At 44.7% G+C, this 23,455-nt stretch overlaps 1 protein-coding gene across 1 annotated transcript in view; it reads right to left on the bottom strand.

The window, feature by feature from the left end:
- Positions 1-23,455, bottom strand: part of SAMD11 (sterile alpha motif domain containing 11) — a 156,621-nt gene that overhangs the window by 127,116 nt on the left and 6,050 nt on the right. The window contains exons 4-5 of the mRNA XM_068414360.1: positions 22,249-22,352; positions 3,976-4,065 (exon numbers count right to left, since the gene is read on the bottom strand). The gene's annotated coding sequence lies outside the window, so the exon portion shown is untranslated. The remainder of the gene's footprint in view (positions 1-3,975; positions 4,066-22,248; positions 22,353-23,455) is intronic.

Here is a 23,455-nt window from a genome sequence, read left to right as displayed (position 1 = left end):
CAGTGCCTCATGCTTTAAAACTCAGGAAAGCTCCATCTATTTCTTCCTATCAGACCAATTCTAAAATCCAAAACCCAGAGCCATTGTGTCTAGGCTTGGTTTACACACTAACCCTACACTGAAAAGCTTAATTGAAATTTCAGGTGGAAATTAATCCAGTCACCTCTTGTTCCCTAATGGGTTTTGATCTACCTCTCCGCACTGTGACAATTTCTGGCGTGGTAAGTGATGTCTGTTTTACAGAAGGCCGTAATTACGAAGTCTGCAGGGAACTGTAGGTCAGGACAGAGACGAAATGACGTAGCTCTTACTAGACCAGAAAAACAGGAACGACTAGGACGACTGACACGCTGCAGGAACAATGACAGATCAGTAAGGAAAATACTTGCAGCATACAAGATCTGGCTCTATTTTGTCCTTTTCAAGCTGTATTTTCATAGCTATAGAAAACATCCGACTAATTTTTATAACTAGAACACCATTCACTGTCCTCCTTCCAAAATTCTGGCTGGAAATCCCAGAAGCAGTCTCAAAACAGGAACATAATACCTGCAAACTGATGGAGTAATCTAACTAGCAACTTTTTATCATCAGAATCCAGAAAAGCAGACTGGAATAGAAGCAAAGGGCAGCTGAATTTAGGCATGCTTTTAAGGAAAAATAAAAATATTTGCGTGTCTCTGCGTATATGTGAGCAAGTATTACAACCAAACGGGTCACAATGATCAAGACCCAATAATCGACACACAGCCTAGAGATAACCAAGCACTGGGAATGATGAAGTGCTGTTATTTCTGTAAAAGGAAGGGTCACAGTTCTATGAAGTGCAGCCAGTTTTGACAGAGCAGAGTAATCAACAAGATCAATAGGCTGCTTCATGAAATGGAGAATCCAAGCTCCAGGATGGATGTGGCTCCTGCAGTAAAAGCATCCCAAAGAGGTAGGCTCTTGTCTGATTTTCCTCTTAATTTGCTAATGCCACATAGGCAACACAAGTTGTCCCTCATACACAGCGTGACATTGCAACACAAAATGTCTCTTTTCAGTCCCAAACTCTGTACCAGCCCCTCATTCCTGCTCTGTAGTATCTGGAGTGCTATTTTGAATCCTAGCACTCCCTCATGCAACCCAGAAGCTATGCCAAACCACGGTGGGATGGAGGAAGGGTGGTCTGTGGCACCCTTCCAGGAGAAATAGCAGGAATGGGAGGTTTATCTAACTGACATCAATTACACAGACCCAGCACTGTGGCCAGTGCGCCTCAACCAGAAAGGAAGACAAAATCCCTGCCATAGATATCCTGCAAATTAACGTCTGATGCATACTCCTTTTTCTGCACCATACCATACAAAACCAGGGGCAACTGTTCTCAAAGATGGCCAGACTCTAGATCTGCATTCTTCTGAATAATGGCAATATTAGAACATTAGTACAGACTCAGCTTGTCAATTTTCTTCCTCTACTGACTTCAAACAGGAACCTTAAAGACATATACCATAAACTTTGGAGACCTCAGGAGGATATGAAAATTCTAAGTGGGACCTATCTTAAGTCTAAAGCACACCCCTCCTCTCTGTAACAGAAATGCACATTTGCTATCTTTCTGGATGGCATCTAACAAAAAAACAACTCAGGCTGATAGTAAATCACAGCAACAGCTGCCCATTGTGTCTTCCACATAGCAAGGTACAGATGTGAATGTGCTCTTGAAAAGCTCTTTCGACATAAAAGTGAAAGACCTACTGAGACCTCCTCCCAATCGAAACCAATATGTCTGTCCCAAGGCAAGTTTTGATCAAGGAGAGGAAAGAGAGTCATGAAAACCACAATGACATTAAGACAAAACTATTGGTTTCACACAAAGACTCCTGGGTGGCAGTATGAAGCCAAGAAAACAAAGAATGGGTCTTTCATGCATAGATGGATCACAGAAGGGGAATATTCTATACAACCAGCAGTTGTGAAGGGAAGATGATATTTTTCCCTTTGGCTGTCCTGAACAGACAATGGAACCAGCAGTGTTATGACCTAAGAAAGACAATGGACACAACAGACAGAGGCACGGCGGCACTGTCTGCAGAGCTGTTACTTAAGTGGAGAGAATCCACACAAATATTTTGGTTTTGGAGGGGGGGGGGGTGTGTTGTTGTTGTTTATTTTAATTGAATTCCATCAGGAGGGCAAAAAACCAGCCCTGCTGAAAATACCCCATTCACAGAGATGCTAAAGGACACCCAGCAGGTTCACAGCCGCTGCGTAGCACGTCCCAGCCATCTACGATTTTAATGCTTAGGAGGTGCAGGCTGTGCTGTATTAATATGCAAAGTGTGCCTGCCTTCCCAATTAAACGGAAAATGCTATGATTAAAGGCAGTCAGAAGATATTAGATGGATAGTGCTGAACTGCGGGCTTTATTTCCTACACAGAGAAGCCCCACAGGAGTGCTGATGGAGTACAGGCCGGGGAGATTACCAAAGGCGAAACAGAGCTGGGAAAGCAAAAATGCTGGACTATGTAGAAGGGGGAGAAAATGAGGAAGCGATTTGCAGGAGGCTTGAATTAACACAGTACCTCATCCTGGTCTCTCAGACATGGGCCCTCTAGGCCACACATATCTGGAGGGAAACCAAGCACCACTGCTCATAGAAGCCAAATTCTGGCACCTCATTTTGAGGGAAGAAGGCCTCAGAAGCTGAGTGAATCACAGCATAAGGCCCAAAGAGCTTCACAATTCATAGCTGCACGACCCTGAGGCAAAACTCAGAGGGGACAGGGCTCTCCTATGCCCCTTCTTTCCTTGTTAGCATCAGCATGTTCTCCTCTACCACCTATCTGGGATGGGAGAAGAAAACACAGCGGAGAAGGACAGCGTGCTGGATAATTTACAATTAAACCCACGAAGATGAGAAGATACAACAAGAAACATTAATAACTGATTGGAGAGTTCCCTTTGCCTTTCTGTGAAGGGCTTGCTCTAAATCCCCCACGTGGCTTTAACCCTCCTGGCCCTGCTCTGCATCTCAGCCCCAGGCCATGGAGCCAGCTCCCCTCACTTACTCTTCCTTCCTCTCTGAACACTGCTGCACCCTGTCACCAACACACTCTGTGCCCGTGTTTCATGACTTGCCTTTAATTAAAAGAGATGGCAAAGTCAGGTATATTTATAGGGACTTCTAATCCTCACACTTACATTTCCAGTTGCTAGAGGTTTCCTTCCAGAGTTTGCTCTTTCTCCCCCACCATGTAACGTGCACCAGAATAAAGTCTAATAAATTCTGCTGTGTAATTGGCTGTATATTTTAGGAGTCCCATCTATCCCAGTGCTGTGAAAAACAAGAGGCCTTCAAAAAATTACTGTAAGGACAGAAAACCCTGAGGGAGGGAGTCCTAAGTGCTTTATTTCCTCAAGTGACTGCTGCTAAATTGTTACAGGTACAAGGCTGGAGTACTGAGTGGAACAAAGCCAGAGCTGTGGCAGCTGCGATGTCACAGGACAGCACTTGAAGGAAAGCAGCTGCCAGAAGTTGCACCTTTGTCCAAAACCAGCTTGCTGTCCTGCTTTGCCTGTCTGAGAGCAAGAGAACCACCACAGAGAGCACTGCCTGCCTGCCCAGGGTGCAGTTCAAGTGAGGTACAGATGCCTGATGTATATTAATGCAATAACTCTTCAGGTTCTAGAGCAGCTCTCACCTGCTAACACTCCACAGACACTGAAAAGCACATGATACTCTTTAAATGAGCCATTTCCACCACGGTCCGACTCGTCCTAGAAAGGTTTGGAAAAGGTCTCCACATTTTGAGGAATACAAAACTTTAGCTGCTCTTTGTCTTTAGGGAGGGACTCCTTTTAGCAGCAACACGCCCCCAAGTGAAGCCACACACAGGACAGGATGCACATTATTTCTAGCCTGCCATCTTAGTTCCAGCATGGGTTGGCAGAGCCACGTGTAATGATGGTGCATGTTACTGACTTACCCTCTTAACTGCAGAGCTGGTCATAACAGGTAGGATGCAAAGTACGTTGGAGTTGGCTGTGTTTGAGGAGCCTGCGCCGCTGTTATAGCCCTTTTGGAGATAAAGAGAAAATATTGGTTCAGTACACTGCAAGAGTATGAAATACTTTTTTTTTTTTCATGTGCATTATCTAATGGACTAACACATACAACTGGGGAGTGTTAAAAAGGTGACATTTAATGTTAATGAAAGCACTAAGGATATATGAACATTGTGTGCTGTACATGAGGAGGCAGCTCCACTCAAAATATTAGATATACCCTAGCAGCTCCAGATCATCACAGGACTCTTCTACAATGACCTGTAAAGAGGAAACGTGCACACACAAAAAATTATCTGACCCGTTGTACCAGCATTTAGGATGACACATCTCTACTGACGACAACAGGAACTGTCCATGTGCAATGACAGCACTCGCAGATGGGCCTGCGGCACCACTCCTAACAGGTTCAGCACTTAGCAGGATTTACTGGTTGTGATCTTTCTTCACACAAGGAAACCCTTCTGCGTGAGTACCCACACCCGGTATCAGCACAGCAAAGTCTCCCCTCATATCCAAATTCCCACCAACCCACAGAAATTTCAAATCCCCCATTCACTGCTGAATCCAAATAAAACACTGGATTTCCTCTCGGTTGTTAATTTAAGTAAAAGAAGAAAAAGACATAAGAGGAAGTAATTCTATGAAGTTGGCACCTACATGCCCCCCCCAAAAACATCCAGAATTACGGCCAGAACTGTATGCCTGAATGCCACTGCACAAACTCTTCTATTTTTCTATCATTTCTCCATTGTGTTAGCAGAAGCTAATACCCCTTAATTCACAGTTTCCCACGTTCTAAGTTTATGCCCAATGTTAATGTTCTTTGAACATCACCTTATTTTGTTTCTTCTCTCTCCTGTGAATTTCATGCTGGGTTTCTTATTTCCCTTCGTTTTTTCAAGAATAGTTTATTAAGAAAAGCTGACTGTACCTCCACTCCGTCTGCTGGAACAGCACTGACAAATAAAAAACCCACCTCACAGGAGACAGTTTTATTCTGTTGATCGGAAGTCTGCCAGCCCAATTTATGATTGGACATAAGATCTCCAAATCTGAATTTATGTGTTGTAGTATAACGACAGGTCAATGAGATTAAAAGTACATTCATGAGAGAGCTGTAAGGCAATTTGAGTTTCATGGTTCTGTGGTGATTGGGCATTCAGTCTAAGAAAATCTGCATTAATAAAACACTTGCAGTCCCCAGGAACAATATGCACATTATTCATTATTGCAGCCTGGCTGCAGTCGCCTTCCCCAACACCCCCTCACCATAAAAAAAGAGAGAGAGAGGAAAAGCAGCTCTTCCCCTCCTCCCTGTTCAGATGAAGCCATCAGGGAGATAGTGCCATTGATAACGAATGGGCTGAATTAACAATAGGAACGCTTTTCTTCCTTATCATATGGTTCACATAATCAAAACAGGGAGGAGGAATGGGAGGGGAGAAGAAAAATCTGAGCCTCACATATGGGTCTCCCCCACGGACTGAAAAATATATGGACTAAACACAGACCAGCAGCTTCTTATCACATCCAGAATAACTCCCTTGCCTTCAAGGAACCCTGTTTATTGAAGAAACACCACCCTACAAACCCTAAACACAGAAGCCTTGCCAGTCAGAATGCAGGCTTGGCCTTCAGGACAGGGCTGCTCTGCCCCACAGGTTGGATGCAGCAAGTCCTGTAAACTTTAGGTTCAAATTCAAATATCTCCCAGGGCTGGAACCCAGATGAAGATTTAGGTTCAGTATGTTATCATGATAACTTTCAAGTGAAGCTCAGATCTTGATCCAAAGTTACCTGTGGGCTCAAAGGTGTTTGCTTCTACCATTCTAGTTCACCCTGTGTCTCCCTGCAAACAACTACTAGCTCAAGCCCAAATCAAATTCCTCATCTTGCTTTGGCATCACACCCAAACTCCTACCTAACACAGGAACACTGCCCCCCTTCAGATTCCACAAAGCACCACGTAAACAGAGGGAACCTGCAGCAAATCCAAAAGTCATCATCTTTCCTCTTTAAGATGTTTCATTCTTCATCAGGGCTGCTTTTCTTTATCACCATCATAAAGATATTAATTCAAAAAAGGTCACAGGATGCAATCGTTTGGTGGTAGGGAAAATGTTCTGTGCCTTGTTTCCATATGGACTCATATAATATGGTCTCTATATGTTTCCATATAGACTCATATAATTGGTCTAAATAAACCAAACGCCTCATGCTCCTTTCTTCATGCAAGTACAAGGCTGAAATTCACCTTGGCCTGGTTTAAGAAGGGCTGAGAATCCACAATTCTAGTATACTTGGACAATTGCTGTAGGTGCCCAGCACTTCTGAATATTAAGCACAAATGCTGAAACACTAGAGCAGAAGCACATGGAGTACCACCAGCAGGACACAGGCAGGACGTGAAGAAAGGAGCCTGAAAAGGGACAGGGCTAAGGGGACGTGATGGGGAGCTGTTGTTTTTCTGTACATTTTCATAAATAAAGGTTCACTATGCTGCTGTTTGACTATTCCAATCGCTATGCAATGGATTCTTGTGTACCTACAGAGCTGTTACTGCTGAAGGGGCCAGCAAATGTTTGTTGAATAAACCCATCTCTGATAGGCAAGAAGATACCAGGACGTTTCTGTTTCATCGTTGTTTAATCTGTTCTGTTGTCAGGCAGGGCACTGGGCCAGTGAAAGTTCCCCTTGCCTCAGCTTCAGGGGTGGACTGGCTTCAGAATTTACACAAATAAAAGAAGAAACGAAAAGCGCCGGCAGCACCAATCTGATTACAGAGTCATTTATTTTCTGGTCGTTAATAATTTGTGCAATAAAAGATTGCGTGCCTTTCTGAGTTAGTAGGAGTTATTGGCACAAATTTCCCTCCACACTGGTGTGAGCCTGTGCTTGGAACATAAATTATTAGTTTCTTATCGCACTCCTCCTCATTTTTCATGCTGCCACAGCTAGATCGCCAGAAGCCAGCCCCTCAGTCTCAGCCTTATTTTATGCTGCATGAGAAAGGCAGCAAAGCTGGCTATTCCATTTTTAATTACACAAACTCATTGTTGCATTGCCTCTCCCCCAGTCTTCCTCCCCACCTGAATTCTGGCAGGTGGGTGCACTGTATTGTGCCCGTGTGTATGGCACTGTCTGTGGAGACAGGCAGGTACTCTGCCATTTGCCAGCTACCCTTCTACTGAAAGCACTGTTCTTTGACAACACTCAGAGTAAGGAAATGACACACTTCCACCATCCTGCCAGCTCCCATCAGATATCTGTTTGGAATATTAGCAAGAAAGTTGCATGTGTGCATCTCGGTGTGAGGATGAAAGGAGACTGGAATTCATACCATCCTTGAAAGAGCAGGAGGGAAGTCCTGGCACAGAATGGGGTGGTGCACAAGATGGTTGTATCTCCAGTTGCAGGTTAAGTTTGAGTCTTGGATGTAGCTGAGGAAACGCTTGGGCTTTCTCTTCCTATAGCATTAAGCAGGTGAATGATAAGAACGCCTCAATGCTCCTCTGTAAAATGGATGCTCTACTTGCATTTCCAAAGGATTTGAAGTTCAGTGGGGGAAACACACTAAGGACTAAAACTCTTTTAAAAGCTCTCAAAACATCCTTCTCGTTTCTCCGACACGCAGTGCTGAAATGGTCTTTAGTGATGCTCATTGTTTTGTTAAACACAGCAGTTCACATATAAACCACACCAAAATGCTTGGACCTTCCCATATGTCAGCCTCATGGTCTTCTCTATTCAACGTGTGTCTCTCAGTTGTGTCCCAGGCACATTTGCACCAACATCTGCTTAACTTCAAAAGAAGCACTGACAGATTCAGACGATAGAGCATGTCTGGCATCTGCAAATGTACTTGCAAGGGCTGTGCAAACCATAAGCTTCTACAGATAAGTGAAGTCAGGAGGTGCAGGACTAGCTTTGCCTTCTCTTCACTGAAGGACAACCACCCACCAATTGAGAGTGCTTTTCTATGCAGCACCCATTCACAGCAGTCTTCGGATCCACGTTCTCTTAGCCTCTCCTTAGGTCACTCCTCTGGTCACAGCCAAAGCCCACTACTCTCCCTCCCAGATTCTTGGAATGGGAACACTTGCTGCATAAACCAGGTTATGAGAGGCCAAGAATGACTGTGCATACTGGAGGAGTCTATTGCAAAGCGCTATGTGCAACAAGCTCCAGGGGAGCCACAGGTGGGAGATCATGAGACATTCTACTCAGCTTTACAGAATGCTTTCTCCTGCCAATATGGCTAAGCACAAGCAGTCCTGCTGAGGCCTGATGTTGTCTATCAATAACAGAATGATGTGACACGCTTAGGGCACCCCTGGGTGTGTATACATGTTATAAGGACCACACGTTCCTCCAGTCCAAGAGGATTTATAACAGGGGTCTTGGGCAGGCATAGCACACACATAAGGGTGTATTGTCAGTTCAAGAGTGATTGAGGGCTTGGTGCTTGGCGTGTCTCTGGTGATTATACTGCACTGGTGAGCCACTGATCATTTCAAAGCGATGCTTATGTCTACAGGGTAACATCCAACACATCCATGGTTCATGCTATGTTCCAAATGTCCATCCTGAATTGTTATGATCTGCTGAAGGAGTGTCACTAAGGCTCTGTTTCATTGGGTTAATTTCTGTCAGAACCAAAGAGCAGATGTTCCCCCCAGGTACAGCTAAAACCTCACTAGCCACCAGCACGTAACAGAGCTGCAGAGAGCACACCATCCTCATAAAGCATAGCAAGATTCCCACCCCACAGTCGTTTAGGAAGCCCACGTGCTGCAGAGCATCCCCCAGACTGCTATCAAACTGAGATATTGCTCACACACAAAAGCCCAGCCCACCTACAGCTATCTCACTGAGTACCTGTGCTAGAAACCTCCCTGCTCAGCCCCACCCTGGAAAAGAGTGAGTCTGTGTTGAAAAATGTTAACACAGGAGGGACTGTAGCTGCAGTTCTCTTACAGCTGTAATAAGCATATTTAAAACAACAAACGAATGTAAACAAACTAGTTGCATGCTTTATCACTTATCAGATCTGTCCTTGAAAAAATTCAAAGACGGGGCAAAACACCACCATCACAGAACTCCTTCAGAACAAAGATTTACAGATCACAGTAGCAACCTCGCTGGTCTATCACAGAATTATACTAACAGGAAGATAAATTAAGCAGCACGCGTGGCTGAGACCCTTGAAAAGAAACAGTGCACTTCCTATTTTCACATCTTGAAATCTCCAAGTATCAACACTGGCAGGAGTTCCTCAGTCACTCTCTTCCTAAGAGGTCAGCACTTCAAGCAGATATCCTTCTCCTCATCCCTTTCTCATATTTTTTTCCTATAGCCATCACGCCATTCATTTAATTCATGATGTTTCTTTGCACAGCAATAGCAACCATCATCTGAAGTTCAAGAAACACTTGGCCAACAGTCCTTTCTCAGCTTTCTGGTAGTACTGCAGGGAGCCACGGAAGCACCAACATGGGCAATTAGTACAATTTCTGATGTGTATGGCAGTGATGTAAAAAAACCCCATGCTTTAGGAGCAGTGCCCCAAAGTACTAAGGCCCTCATAAAAATATTTTGCTATCCAATACTCCTGAATATTTCAATACCTACTTGAATTTCAAATCAATTTCTTATATCTATTTTGCTTTTAGTTTTACTTCACAGTGCTCAATCCAACGGATATTTGCTGCCTTACAATTCTGTGCACAAAGATTCAGAGAAATCAACTTACTCCCCTCAACTCATCCATGGAAAACCAAAGGCACAGAGCAAGCATTTGGCGTTTCAGAATCAAGAGGTAGGAAGAGCAGACAACTGCTTCCTTATCCCCAGGCAGCTCCACATGACCAGACTGTTCTAAAATGGACCGTGCATGTTACTACCTACCAAGCATAAAATAATGCAGTTGCTTCCTTATATATAACGATACCTGATTTTAGTATTTCTAGAGGAGAACTGTCTTCCCCCATTTCTCCCACCCTTCCCAGTCTGAGCTTTGCACGTATCTCCTGAAAAATCTGCCACTGTGCACGCACAAGCTGTGTTGCACTTAATGAGGCACTCCAGGTTCAATGAGGTCCTTCATCTTTTCAGTTCTAGCTCTGTGCTTCTCCCTTCCAGGCATCTAAGTTGGCTCCTGCACGATCTTCATTATGGTACTTCTTCTCCCTTAAGTTACAGCTCCATGGTTCCCTTCCCTCCTGTCTGAGGCAAGAGGCTAAGGGGTTAGAACTCCTGCCTTCTGTTTCCAGATCTGTCTCGGAGCTGTTGTGACCTTCACAACAAGCCAGGAAGGTGGCATTGTTCAAACTTGGGTGCCTAAATTTAGGCACCTGACACAACCTTATTTACTAAGATGATAAGCATCCATAGCTCTCATTTAAAAAGAACAAGAATTATGGCAGTATCCAGAGTCTCACACTTCACTCTCCCACTTTCACATTCATTAATCCCAAACATGCATCTCCCTCTTACTAACAGCCAAAGCTAATGCAAGTTTTATCTTCAAACCCAGTACAACCTCTACTCCCAGTTCTTCCGGAGCTACACTCTACTGCCAACAAAACCTTCACATGTATGCCTAAAAAGGTGACATGAGAACCAGAGATAGGAGTTTGATATTGAGCAATGCATTGACCCACCTTCCCTAATCCACCATACACCACCACAGTAGGAAATAGAAGCCTCTCTAATTTTCCTCCTTGGGATCCACAGCACTTTTAACACTCTCAGCACCCCAAACAGAAAGAATAACATTCATGCTTGGTCTGGGGACTCTTGCATACAGATATAAAAATTTACACAGCTCAGTTTTTAACTGATCTCACAATAGGTCCATAAAGCATGAAAACTGAACCTTCCAACTGAATACTTTACGTGCACGCCCTTCCTACAGACCTGTAAACCCCTCATAAAAGGCTCTTTTAATCTCTATGGTGACTACACGTGGGGTTTTTAAGAAAAAAAATGTACCAAAAAATACGTGCTATAGATGTGTAACATTTCAAGGCGTGTGTGTGAATCCATAGGGAGACAAAACAATACTTTATTATATTGTACACGTATGGTTCTACATCAGATGGACTTTGTGAGTAATCTGATTATCTCTTCTATGGAATCAGAACAGCGAGGGAGAGGGGTTTTACCCTCATCCCAGCGCCATCTCTGGGGATGGTTTCTCCTGCAGAATTCCTTAACAATGGGAATTAGGGGAGGGTTTTCCTGGTCCCCGCTGGTCTCTCCTCCATGAGCCAGAAATGGGGGTTCCCAGCGGGGCAGCACCGCCGGGCACAGCTCCAGCCCGGGCACCGGAGTGACCCACAGCAGCCGGCCCGGCGGGGTGCCGGGGCGGGGGAGAGAAACGGGAGGAAAGAAAAAGCAGCGCGGGCCCGGCTGGGCCGGGCTCCGGGAGCGCTGCCTGGGGCCGGCCCCGGCTGGCGCCGCCCGCCCGCCCCCGGGGCGCTGCCGCCGCCGCCGCGGTCGGAGTCACCCGGCAGCGGAGCCGAGACGGCGATGAGCCGCCGACACGTTTCAATTAGCACGGCGGCCCCGGCCGCGGCTCCCCCGGGGCGCTGCGGGGCCCGGCCCGGCACGCCCGCCGCCGCCTACGCGCTCCGCGGGCGGCCGGGGCCAGGCGGGAGCGGCGGCTTAAAGGGGCGATAGCGTGGAAAGAGCCGCTCGCCAAAGCCGCTGCGAGCCCCAGAGCCCGGCGGGCACCGAGCGGCGGCTGCGAACCACGCGGGGCGGCACCGGGGTGGGTGCGGGGGAGCCACGCAAAGCCCCAGACTCGCCCCCCCAGCCGGAGCTGCTGAACCCCCCCGGGGTGAAACAGTGCTGGAGGCTGGAGGAGCACGGCAAGGGCACACCGAGAGGAGCAGGAGCGAGCGAGGCACACGCAGCGTGTGTGATGTGCTGCTACAACACGCGTGGGCAACCTCACAGAAGAGCAGAAATAAAGCATGGAAGTTGCCCGTGCAAACGCAGACAACACGGGCACACCGAGCGCATCCACAGAGGGCACAGCGCTGGACTTGGGTCTTCTGTGTGTGCAACCACAAAGCACCAACCTACAGGAATTCTCAGGGCAACAGCACATGTCACACATGGTGGCCTCATCTCCTCGAGACGTCAAGATGCGTTGCTGGCACACCGCGCAGGGTGTGTACAGTGACCAGGCTGCGCCAGCACAGAACAGGGCACCGTTACCAGCATCTTGCACATCAATATTGGTGCTTTTCTGAATATTTTAGCAATGAAGAACTTCCGTCCCGAGATTTTCACATTTCTGTTTTGACCCTTGGACACACAAGTACAGGTGTTAGACGTAGGAAAAGCCTGCTAAATTATCGAATGCCACACTCCAGCTAAATAGGAAATAGGCTCCAAACACTGGTGGTGTGGCAAAAGGATGAAGTCACAATCAGAGCCCCATCCCTTCAAGCCACATCTGCCAGAAGCTTCTCCACACCGAGCAAGACCTTTCATGGAGGCAGGCTTTGGCACTAAGCATACAGTTCCAGTTTTCCCCCTGTTTATCCTACAAAAGGATGTACTACTTAGCTGTAAGCTACATCCATTCATCCCAGTCCTCACTGCCGCTCACCAGCAGCTCTGCAACATCAGGTGCAATGCAATGACACAGGGCTCAGACTCCTGGGGTCCCTCTGCCCACGTCTCTGCTTTCAGCACGACAGACCATCTTTAGGAGAGAGGGGTCTCCATTGTACAAGAGATGAAATTGGGGCAAGCGTTTTAGTCTCTTGCTGCCTCACACAGAGATGCATTTCTTTCCTGGGAAAATAAGGAAGATGCTGGAAGTTGTTTCCCCTCTGCACGTTCCTTTTCCCCTCTGTCAGCATATCCCTTAATCAGATCTGATGCAATCCCAAAGCCAGCTAGTTTAAAAACTACATTAGGACTAGGAGCGTGTTTTAATCAACACCTTGTCTGACCTGACAGGTTTCAAAGGAGATGTCCTCCTCCTGGCTTCATTTTCAAACAGTTAAAAAATATTTCCGATATAAGAGGAAAGGCTTTTTGTATTTCAACAAGACAGTTAAAAATCTCACTCATTTATCATCGTGGTCCCACTTTCAATTTTGCCTTCCTGGAAATCATTTTGGGATGGGAAAGACAGATTGTATCTCAAGCCATGACATTTCAGTAAAATGCCATCACTTCTCATCACGAAATGATGGTGGTTTGCCCCGTATCATCAAGTCATATATTAAGGAGATAATTTTTTTCTCTCCTGAGTTTGCATCGCAGAAAAAATTAAGCATAGCACTCTCAAATATCTGACTAGACTAACACTGATCCAGAAATGGGACAAAACTTACCATGGTTATCAAAGTCCCCTTCTACTTGATATTACAAGGATTGAGGAAAGAAGTAGTATGTCAGGAGCAACATTCTGATTAAAGTGGAGTCGTGTCCACTTCGCTACAGGAAGGCATTTGGTCTCACTGTCATGCAATACATCGAACCGGATGGTGTGGAAGGAGCTGTTATGCCTGAAATCTTTAACCTCAACTCTGAATATGCATCCTGACTTCAAACCGTTCCAAGTCTTTACTTCAAGAAAGACTTTCTTCAGAATGACGCTAATTTTCAAAATCAGATACTTTTTGAGGATAAAAGCAAGGTATTTGACACCTGGTTTTCAGAGCTGTAGAGCCTTTCACAGGTTCCCACTGACTTCTACTGGAGTTACAAAGGGGTCTGGAGGAGGACTTGCAGGCTATACTTGTTTCCATGCCAACAACCACAAAAAAAGGGTTATTTCAGATACATAGTAGCTAATTTTCAAATTACAAAACTATCTGCCATTTAAATGATGTTTGCTTCTCGGAAGCAGCTAAGAGGGGGCCTAATCCATACTGTGGACTAAATACCTGCAATGTTTTATTATTAAAATTTAAACTGTTTTGGAATTACAGAAACATGAGGAAGGGGCTTTGTGTTTATGCCTGTAGACCTGAGGCAGGCAAACTTTCCAGTAGAATCTGTGGTAATTTTACCTGAGTGCATCCCAGTGTAAGAACCTGTCGGCCAGGGACATGACGCTGGCCCCGCCAAAACAGGTGAATAAAAAACAGCGATGAGATAAGCGTGGAGAATTTTAGTCATACTGCTGTGCAGGGAGGGAACAAGAGTCCTGACAATGCAGATCACATTCTGGCAAAACTCTCCTTGACTTCAGTAAAATCTTTGCCTAAGGAGGGACAGCAAATTTCACCCCTCATAAGGAAACTCACCTGCTCAGTACAAAGGGCCACATTCATCACATGGCAGCAGGGATTCCTCTCTGCGCTGACAGCACGAAGCTGAGGAAGACTGAAAAATAGCACTGCATCAAACGGGTAGGATTCTGCTCCTCAGTTCATCCCACAAGCTACCCAGAGGTGGCCCTAACACAGCAGCAAAACGTTCCCCAACACTCAGGCCTCTGCTGTGCACCAAGTGCTCTCACTGCACACTGGCCCTGGGAACCCAACCCTCTTCCTCGCCAGCGCTTGTTGCAATTGCTCAGAAACACTGAAAACCAGAAGGTGGGAACTAGGTTAATCTCTTAATGCAGGTATGGACTTCCAAAGGTTTTTTAGCACACCGATATCATATTTGGGAGAGAGAGGAGAGAAGAATTTGATTTTATCAGAAAAGTTGTATCAGTACAACTCTTAAAAGGACGCAGCTATACCATCATGATATGTGCCTTATCTTAGCATAGCTTAGAGAAGTTATATGGCTTCAGTTACATGGGTATAGTCAGTGGAGTAAAACCCTGAAGTAAACAGGGTTCATTTCTGATCTAAAATGGAAATGAATTGCCTTAAAGGCGTTTTTGTGGCCCCTCAGCAGACAGGATTTTAACTAACATGTAGGTCATACGTACAAAGAACACAGCACTGCAGAAATCCCTGATCAAGCCTTTGCATCGTTTGTTCTTTGTTTCAGGCAAGAAAATCCCAAGAAACTATTTTTTTTTTAAATTCCAGAAAAATGCTGGGATGCAGCTCCCACTGGGAGACAAAATAGCAGGGCTCCGAGCCCTCATGAGCAATTGCTCAGTGAGAAACTCTGCCGGGAATTATAACTTAGAGGGGGGGGGGGGAGTGCGGATCAGAAGAGGCCCAAGATCATGTGAGAAAATAATCTCTTTTTAAAAACAGAGAGATGGGAAGAGTTGCCCCCCAGATGAGTTTTGAATGCCACGTTTCAGCGATTTCAGCGCCACGTTATAAACCCTTGGAAAACAAGATTTCAGGCTCCTTATCAATTAGATGGGCTACCTTTTGTGCTCATAATTTTTACAGAATTGCAAATGCGTCTCATTCTGTTCTCCTAGAGTCGGGGGGAAAAAAAAAACCCAGAGGAAAAAGCTAAGTTCTTTTCAGGGATGAGCTGCTCATTCTTGAGGCAGAAAGGCTGGAGGGCTCTGTGCAGACCCTAAATAAAATGCCAGTGGTGGCCCCACAAATTTGTTCCTCGGGTTAGCGCTCTAACTGACCCTTCCCCATTCATCATAGCAACTCAGTCACTCATCGTGAATGACACAGCACGACACCACATGAATTATCTCTGACCTTCAGGAGGAGTGGCTCCTCCAGATCAGGTTGGGGTCACGAGGAGGGCAGGAGGGAGACGTTGGTCTATTAGACCTGGGGATTAGCAGAATGCTTCAGCCTCCAGAGCAAAAAGGTGACGTGTTCACGGCATGAACCTGTCCTCATGGCCCAAGTAAAAGTCCTGTTATCTCAGCCATCAAGCCCAGGGCTGTTGTGTGAGGTAACGGTGTCTCTCGGATCATGAGAAGCCCATGTGAACTGCTTTGGGCCAGTCAACTGTGGACACAGCAAAAACCCCTGTGCCCCGATCCGGGTTGATTGCACCACAGAAGCCACAGCCAGGCCGGGTGTCTGGGAACTGGGCAGTCCTGGTGTCTGCTGCAGACTGGCTTGCCACAATGCCAAGGAGCTAACAGGTTGTTGGCATTTCTATTAGAAGCACAAATTATTGGGTGTTTGTCTGAAAGTTGTGCTTTGCTTCTTGTGGAAGGATGGAAGATTTGCCCCCAGATCCCATCGCTGCTCCAAGGCGTTCAGCATTCATTCTGCCTCCTGCAGCAGACAGTGCTCGATACCCCAAAGGTATCCAAGTTTGGGCCCCATCCTGATATCCCTACATTTAATGTTTAGATGCTATTTCTAGCATCTCACCTATCTGAATAACCAGATCTCACCTATACAATATTATAAATATAATCTGAATGTCCTTAAGATACTTTTAGCCATAGAGAATGACTTAACACAGTTTAGTTTTAGGCATCTTTCATGTACAAAAATTGTATGATGAAATATGCACAAATAAATCTGCTCCTTTCAGATGCTCCTTATCTCATTCAATGCCCAAAATTTTCATCATTATAGAAATGTTTAATGTTAAGTAAATGAAGCATACCACTGAATTCATTAATACCTCAAGTCTAGCAAACACTTGTTGTTTACAAACAACTCCACCCAGATGAGTCTACAAATGCTGGTGCAGCTGATCCCTGAGTAAAGTTACCCACAATGCAATACTGTTGGCATTAAATTAATTATTTAATCCAGCTAAGAATTACTAACTACTGATGCTAGTGAACACAATGGGGCCATTCATGTACAAAAGTGTTAGGTGGATTGAGAGTTAGAAATAAAATTCGGAGAGGGATTTTTCTGTAATACCAATTAAAATTAAACAATGAATCTAATAAGATCTTGATGCAGACAAGCAATCCAAACTTAAAAGTTAATGCTGCTGGTTTTATGCCTTTTTAGTGTGTGGGGGTATCTACTGTCTGCCAAACCAGCACCTCTTGCCAAGTTATTCTTTCATATTTGTCCAAGACCATGGCATCAATAAGAACTGAAATGACACTGCTCATGTCATTATCTATAGGGATATTCCCTTGTCACCAAGACTAGTTACAAACCCCTGAAAATTCCCTCCAGGCAAATCTAACATGGCAGTTTTTACCCAGAATATTTACTAAAGCAGTGTTTAAGGAAAGGCATGTTATTCTGCATGGGGCACTAGGGAGGTCTACATCTCCTGCTTCCCCCAAATCAAACAAACCACAGAGCTAGCAGTGAAGTTCCAAATACTTCCATCATCCAGCTGCAGCCTGAGAGCGTGCGAGTGCTCCCCATGATTTTAATTCCTACTCTGCCTTCATGCAGGCAGAAATGAAGGAACTGGTCTTACCGTTCTGGCAGGTGATTCAGCTTGCTTTGCTGCATCCTGGCAATTAGTTTGCATTATTACAACTGTAGGAAAAGCTACAGTTGCAAGTCTCTGCTTATGTGGGGCAGGCAGGGAAGCTAAAGAAGGACTCAACGCTGGCAAGCTGCTCCCCAAGGCACTGTGCCTGGGGCTAGACTCCGTTCTAGTCTGGACTAGATTCCCACAGCACCATGCAGTGTGTAAAAGGAGTTTCAGAGATGGTGCCTCCTCCCTGCCCCCTGCACAGGGGCAGCAGAAAAAAAAAGTTCCTTGCATCCATCTTCTTCCCTGTGCACCTGTACAGGGTTAAGCATATTCTAACCCGCTGCCTCATAATGTATTATGCTAGGGCACGACCTTACAGCTAGGATACCATCATGCAGCTGCTAGGAATATGTCTACCTACTGATTCCCTGCAGAAGAAGGCAGGCTAGAGAGAAGGGGAAAAAAAATAAACAAAACAAAAAGCCTTTACAGGAAAGAGATGAGCATGTAGATTCCTCACCAGTAATTCCATTAAAGATTATTAAATTACTACCCCAAAATAAGGTCCTTGGCTTTTTTTTTTTTTCCCCAGTCTGTCTCTCCTTTGCCTGTTTCCTCAAGGCAGGCACCAGCACCAAGGTTCTTTATACATTATCTGAATCTATTTTCTTTTCAGCAGATTCTCAAAAGAAAGCAAATTCCCAACTTTCTGTTCTGTTGGCTGTAAGCATCAGAGCAACTGATCATACAGGAATTACGAGGAAACCTTGTATATCTTGTATAGAGTAATAAACATTCAACTAGGCACAGAATATGACAGGAGAGATTGTGAACTGGAGTTACTACTGCAAACAGAACACAGGTTCTGTTAGATTAAATCTGTAATCCTTTAGCATAGAAGTCTCTGTCCTTTTCCTCATAGTGACATTGCCCGTCACCTGTGTGCCAAATGAAATAACACACACTGAGGCATCCCCAAATGAATTTGGTTTCCCCCTCTCCTTCACTCTCTCTCTTGAGTTTACCACTGTTAGCTTTGCATTTTCTGCACCCCTATATGCAACAGTGGTGCTTACACAGCCAGAAATCCCCTCTCAATTAAATGGGATTTTGTGTGGGAGTACTTGCTCACAGTATGCTGCTGTTATCACCCTCTTCCTCGAGTTCTGTTGTGGGCGAACATGGACACCATGCTCTGAAAATAAACCAGTCAGTGCGAGCTCTATTCGACTCTTTAACACTCGTGCCACAGCCAAGAGCTATCCACTACAACATCACGAGCAGGTAATTCTGAGAACTGTTAGTTTCAGCTTCGCCATCTGCCCCTCTGACAGCCAAACTTCAGTTCATGAGGAGACTAAGAGTTATCCCATATGTCGAGGGATATCAGATCAATTTAAGGTGTGATTTTAAGCAACTGAAAAAGGTTTCCCATTTTGAACCGGACTTTTTTTCAGTTTAATTTATATCAGAATTTCAGATTAAACTGAAAAAGGAAGTTGGCACACATTCGCTTTCCAAATGAACTTTGACTAATTCATTTAATCACTGACTTGGTCACAAAGCCAGAACAGCAGAACATGTGCACAACTCAGCTGTTTCAGTGCAAAATCCAGTGGTTTAGCATAAACTATCAGTGAAAACCAGTGCACCTCTGCTGATGGACATAAAATGACAGCTTATCAGCTTCCCAAATCAAGATTTCTTCTCCTTCCATAATTATCTTTTCTCCCCCAAAGTCACATAGTGGGAATCAATATTAAAAAATCAGAAGTCACAGCAGTAAGATCTCAGCCTACAGCAAGAACAGCTAACCATTCATAGACCCATGTGCCCCAGGAATGCACAGCTCAACTCTTCATGCACTTTTGGACCTAGGGATAATAGGAACTTGAACCAGTAACCCAGACAGACATTGTTTCTCTTCTCCCTTGTTGCTGTCCTACCTTCCCTTACACCAATGATTAGGAGTACCCAAAAAGCTCACCCGACTTAATAAAATACAAGTTGAACATTCCCATACCTGGCACACAAGAAGGGAGAGTGGAGCTGGGGATCCATAACTGGGGTTAAATGTCAAATTCATCAAGGACATAGCAAGGCTACACCATCCCCATCTTGCTTATAAAGGAGAGAGGCAATGCAAGAAGAGAGGAAGGGGACAGGGAAGCAAATAAATAAGGACAATGCGCAATTTATGAAGACAAGAAGGTAGTAAGTGCTACTCACCCACAGTGTAAATTGGTATTGATGTCACAACACAGCCCAGCCAAAAAATAATGATGATGATAATTTAGAGCTTGCACTATATCTCGCTCAAGCTACAGCCCTATCCAACAGCAACTCTCACCCTGCTGCTTTCTTCGCCTTCTCTATTCATTGGTGTCCTCCTAAATCAAATACACTCAATGTTGATTTGATTATATTTCCTTATTTTATTTATCATCCATCGCTCACTCTTCTACTCTCCTCACAAGTTCTCAGTGGGCACCTCCGTCATTTTCTGGTACCTGGCAGCACTCAGGGGAACAAGCCTGTCTTTAGGCCACAGGAATTAGAATCCTTGTGCTGGTAAGGATTCATGCATCCGTCCCAGCCCTCATCTGTCATCCTTTAATCTCGCCTGTTTTATGCTCCAGATCCTGGCTACCCAGTCCTGACTTCCCCGGTTTATAGCCCTGACTTACTTCCCTCCTGTAACATTTTACTGCTTGGTTATTGGCCCTTAGGGGCCTCATTTACACAAGTGCTGTTTTCGCTATAGTTAAGACTAATTCACTGGGTTACAGTTTGCTCTTACATCCTGCATTCTGTTCAGTTCCCAGTCTCCTCACTCCTGCAGGGAGGCAAAATATTTTCTAATGGACACGAGTTTTTTTTCTTTTTTCTAAAATTATGCGTATTAATCCCCTTTTGGGTGTTTCAAAGCCTGAATTAAATTCTCCCCCTCTGTATAGCACAATTCTGCCTGTTTTTCTTTGATGCACCTGTGCCCTCTGGGCCCTTCATAAGGTCTGTGGGACTCTGAGAAGGAGACTTCATCTGGGATCTGCTCTTCTCATCCAATTTGATGTTCTAGGGGAATGGCTGACCACAGTCTTGAGAAAGCCTTGGGAGCCAGGTTATGTCCCCCATTTGCTCCTCCAGTCCAGCTGACTGTATTCTGGTCCTAGAATGTGTCTGTGTGTGTTGTGTTTTTTTTTTTTCCTTCTTTTTTAAAATTTATTTTCATTTTCTCATTAGGGCAGGAAATACTTTCCTTGTCATTTATGTTCATTTCTTCCCTAAAGCTTTATATGGTTACTCTACAACCATTAGATTTCTACCTTTCTAATATACACACATGTACATATACAGGTAAGCACACACACACACAGGTAATATATATTGGTGTGAGTATATGCCTCATTTCCATAAATCTCCCTAAACAAGGCTCATTTTCCAGGGCTGCTTGCTTTCACAGCTCCAGCTCCAGCTGGGTCTGCGATTTATTTTGTTTATGGACTGGTTTTCATATAAAAGCACAGCACAATCAATGCCCTTCTCTACCCTGACTGAGCCAAAACCACAGAATCACCTACAGAAAGACAGAGGACGCAGTCAAAGGCCACCTGGCCAACCTGTGTGTGGCCTCCAGGGCTGCATATAATGTGCCTAAACCAGAGAAGATGGGTGGTACTATGGAGAACACGTGAGATCCACGGAAGCTACACAATGGGACCTGTCTGGGGTTGCATGCCCAACAAGACTTAATTCAACTGCCTAAGCAAATGAAAGAGAAACTCTTAAATTTGAGTCACATTAGAACTTCCCACATGCCAGGATTAAGAGTCTGTTGAATTCTGTTTCAGTAAACTATTTAGCATCAGCTTAATTCCAAATAGCACCATAACAATGTCAATTACATGACAAATGAAACATGAATTTTTAAGTAATAGTCTTTTGCTGTTCTCTGTTATTTTACAGGATCAAAAGCTTATTGCCAACATTTATTAGATTTCCCAACCTATTGCAAGAGATAAATAGATATTATCCCTATTTTTTGATAGATAAACTGTGGCACAAAGAAATTAAATTAGTTGCCTAAGGTCACACAATGAACAGTTTAGGAACTGGATCACTGGACCCATTCTTTTCTTCTAATTTCTGTGTTTCTAAACAGCAAACCCTCCAGGGGTTTGGCACACACTTGCAAATGATTTTCCAAAACTACCAATATTGGCATAACTCCATTCCTAGAGAAGCCAGTATGCTCTGAACAGAATTAGACCAGCTTATTATCTTAAATGGCAACGAAGCTAAAGCAGCACCAGCTGTAGTTCAAAATCTCACCCAAATACAGAATCAGTATCTCCAGAGGAAGTGACAATAGTAAAAAACAAACCAGCATCAACAAAAGAAAGCAGAACTAAAACCAGAGATGAAAACACAATCACAGGAATTTAAGGGTTGTAGAGGAGCAAGAGTTCAGTGTGCTACAGTATGGTTCTAACCTGTGATACAGGCTTCTGGCTACTATGGGATTGCACATAAATAATAAGATCCCACAGGTACATTTTTCCTGAACGTGCATGCAGGGCTTGCTTTGTAGTAGATATGTTATACACTTAATTTTCTACAATGTATATTCAGACATAGGGTCAAGGTTTAAGGTGGCTAGCAACAGCCTCCAGCATGAAGACTCTAGGGAGGTCTGGAGACAAGCATTTTAAGAACAGCATATACATTGGGGATGACATCCTAGGTGGTTTTCAGGGCTACAGATATAGGTGTGTGGACGTAGAGGTGGTGAAAAAGCACTTTCTGCAAGCTCAGTAATCTTTTATGTCATCCAGTCATTTAGAGGGAATATGACCCAATGTTCCAGCATTCCCATTTCCAAAGAAAGTCTGAATCCCAAGTCAGAAAGAAGCGTTGCATACCTCACTTCTGTTGATCCCATCGAGCATCAGCAACGCAGAGAAGCTTTGCTTTGCAAGTTTGTTGTGCTCCAGGCAGGAGTCTTCACTCACTGCGTTCAGTGAACCTAGAATAATAAAGGGAAAACTTCAGTTAAAAGTTCCACCTCAGAGGCAGGTGCTGAAGAGCAGTTACTAAAATGGGAAAACAGGCAAAGGTCCACCCACATTTCCAGTATAATCCCACTTCCAGCTAGGGCAACAAGGCAACAAGGAGAGAATAACTGGTGGCTGAAAGCACAAAGGGATGCTGTCTCCATTTAGCCTGCACCCAGGGCTAAACTGGGAAAAGGAGGGAGACTTTGGGGTTAAAATCTAAACAGATTTAATAAAATAAGAAAACCAATATCAATACTAATACAAAAGACACAAAATTATACTTAACTCATAGAGTGGTGGCAAGTTCCTCCAGGGATAGTAACCATTGAGAAGAGAGGAGAAGGAGAGAGAAGAGAGGAGAAGGAGGGAGAAGAGAGCAGAGCAAAAAGCCCCACCCAGCCCCCCCAGGCCTCCCCATTTATAGCGACCCTGACATTAATGTTATAGGATACACCTGTGGGCCAGCCTGGGGCAGCTGCCCTGGCTCTCACTGCTGATGGCCTTCATCACCATACTACAGCTGGCCACACACTGAAACAACATGGAACAGAAAAGCGATTCTATAAATTTTATCCCCGCAAAACCAGGACAGATGCAAAACACAGAGACCTTAGATAGAAAACTGAAAATGGAAAGTGAGGGAGAACTAGAAAAAAAAGACCATGAATTGGCTAAATAGTAAGGTCTCCCTAGTTTCCTTGGGTTCCTTTCACTTTTGTTCCCTCACCCTGTAAGAGGGATTGTGTTGAGAAGGCTTAATTGTATCTCAGAAGCTCAGCTATCTCCAGAGCAAGTCCCTGGGACAAGAGAGTCTGAGCCTCCCACACCATACACCACTGGTGGCTTGGAGTTGCAGGGCTTATAGCTTTGGTGGTAATATTCAAGGTCTGTTTTGCAAACTGCGAAGTGGTCACAATCTCATGGACTTCCAACAGTTGTTGCTGTTCCTCCAGTTTCTAAGTAGATGAGGATGGGTGGAATGAAAGTAGCAGGAGCCCCAGACAGGAGAGGGTGAATGGAAGGAAAGGAGCATCAAGAAAGAGGAACCATTCCTTCTCAAATACCCTTCTTT

Source organism: Nyctibius grandis, chromosome 17 (genome assembly GCF_013368605.1).
Source record: "Nyctibius grandis isolate bNycGra1 chromosome 17, bNycGra1.pri, whole genome shotgun sequence".
Lineage (NCBI taxonomy): Eukaryota > Metazoa > Chordata > Aves > Nyctibiiformes > Nyctibiidae > Nyctibius > Nyctibius grandis.
This window is presented reverse-complemented; position numbering and strand designations above follow the sequence as displayed.